Raw genomic sequence first — 2,850 nt, forward strand, 5'->3', positions numbered from 1 at the left:
TGAGATAGAACGTATTCTTGTATAAAACGCATTTCTTTAATGCATAAGTAGATAAAATATTTAAAAAAAAAAATGAAGTATGTTTAAGTTGTAAATAACTCGTAAAACACGTCGTTATTCTCGTGTCAGTGTAAATTACACGAAATGATTTCGACTCTAAGTTCTTTCAAATGTAATCATAATATGATAATAAGTCTCTAGTTTATTCATTTATTTTACAAGATATTTATATAACATTACATAATATTAATTTTATTTATATTATCTCTACTAAACGAATATCTTAAATATCAATTGCTGCTGTATGAGATCAATTCTAATACATATGATATCGTTTATATTTTCACGAAAAAGGATCAAAAATTAATTTTTTTGTTTTTTTTTTGTTTTTTTTTTTTCTCTGTCTCTGTCTCTCTGTCTCTCTCTCTCTCTGTCTCTCTTTTCTAATCAGTCGAATAACGAATAAAAATCACCGGCACTGGCATAAGAAATTGAATGTTTCATTTATGGAATAAACATCGATAGCATTATTAGATTCGCATCGATGACCACTCATAGTAATTACTGTAAATGAAACATCTGTGAACAAGCCATTGACTTTGTTGACGATCGTGTTACATAGAAATGTTTTTGTACGGAGAGTCGCTTTTTAGTTTTTATTCACAGAAAACGAAGTTATAGCTTTAACAATGCAACATGGGACTGGCATCTGGATTATTCGAATCATCCACCACCTGATGGTGAGTGTTTTCAGGTGTTCGACTGCCTTCAGTTCCCCTTCAGTTAGATCTATCCTATAATGATTCCGATTCTATCTTTTTATCGTAACCATACTTTCCTTTACGAATTACCATTGTGTTAAAGGCATGTCATTTATTAAGACACGTCTCGGGGTGTTTGATGTTCACTCTTTAATAATGATATTAATAATAATAATATACGTAATATAGATATCGATATGAACGATACATCGCAACGTATTATCTCAGGAACTAAGTATTTGCAGAATAATCTTGAAATGAATGTATATTTGCATACGAATTACGAATTACGTTTGTATAAATCCGCGAATTAACATTGCTATCCGAAATACATGGTTATTTTTTTTTTTTTTTCGAAAATTTATTCGATTAAGAATTATTGAGATAATCTGCGAATACTATAGTTAATTCGAGCGGTTAGGGACCATTTCGTTGTTTGTATATATTGGTCGTAATCATGAGATCGTATTTTTTTTCTTTTTTTCTTTCTTTTTTCTTTTTTTTTTTTTTTTTTTCGTTCTAAAGCTTCTTTGCTCGTATACGTCTTATGTTACGTTAATCAAAGTATAAATGTATAGTCAGCAAATTACATTATAATTTTTTTTTTTTTTTTTGCTTCTGTTATAGTCGAATTAGATTCATGTACGTAAGCATTATGTCACTATCTTTATACTGTATTCTGTCATTTTCTTACATTCACTTTAATTTTTGTTCGTGTGATACGAGCATTCGAGATTTTTACAGGTCTAGGTGAATGTACAAAGTAACTGACTTGGATGTAAATCGAGATATTCAAATCCTGAATAAAATTTTTCTTATAAAAGAATCTACTATGTTATCCGTTACTAAGAATATTATTTATTCTAAATATATATTCTTTCGTTTATACAAATTATTTATTTTATTTCATTTCGATTATAAAAACGAATTTTAATTTAATAATCGAATTGAATTTCATTGAAATTAAAAATTTCATTAAGAAAACAAGAATTGGATATTTCTTGAGAATATAATATCGTTATTTTTTTCATACATAGGCAAATTTGAATAAAATTTTATCTATTTTAGTTCGATTATAAGATTCATAAATTATCACATTTTATCATTATACGATGAAATATAATTTATAAATAAATACACAATAAACTGTATAATAAGTATCAGTTCCTAATTCTTCAATTAGAATGAAAGTCTATATTTAATCATAATTATTTTCTCTTGAACAAATTAAATTAAATAATTATATTCTTGTTTTCTTTCAACGGAACAAAAAAGAAAAAAAAAGAAAAAAGAATTTTAGATTTTGTAGATTTTATAAATTCTCTTCCTTTTTTCTCTTTCAATAAAACAGACTCAAAGAAGATTAGTGCAATATAAATATTTTTAGGAATTTTCGACTGATTTTTTTTTAGTTAATCATAGCGATAACTAATTAAAAACTTTAAACGTTCGAAAAAGGGAAAGTTACGATTATATAGAAACATTTTATTCGAAAAAATATACGTTTCGTGAAGCTAGGTGTACACGCGTGTAAATTAGCATCTCGAAAAAAAACACTAAGCTTTGCTCGTATTTTTTCCAACAAAGTCTTTGATCGTAATTTTTCCATTATTTATTTATTAATTCTAATTCCTAAACTATTTGATTTGAAGTTTGGATACAATTTTTCGAGCATCTCACGCGAGCATCTCATACGATTAGAATTAAAAATAGCAGCTTGTAATGCTCAATAAAAATGCTCAAGAAAGAATTTTTTTATAATTAAATCACAGTATCAACGAATTCAACGGAATAATTAAAAATTTAACGCTGTTTATACTCGATGAAAATTTTCCAAATAATCCAAACTTTCCTCTTCAAATATCTTCTGTTTAACTGTCAATTTTTTTTTTTTTTTTAATCTTATGACAGTCCTGAAATTAATCATTATTCCTTTATTTGTTAATTTCTTGATTCATTTCCCGATATATCGGAATAATAATCTTTCATTACTATATTTTCTGATATACCGGAGTAGCGTATGTGCGAATAATATAATATAATACTTCAATGTTATCTAACAAAGAGAAAAAAAAAAAAAAAAAATCAC

This window comes from Apis dorsata, unplaced genomic scaffold (assembly GCF_000469605.1).
Source record: "Apis dorsata unplaced genomic scaffold, Apis dorsata 1.3 scaffold_1261, whole genome shotgun sequence".
Classification (NCBI taxonomy): Eukaryota; Metazoa; Arthropoda; class Insecta; order Hymenoptera; family Apidae; genus Apis; species Apis dorsata.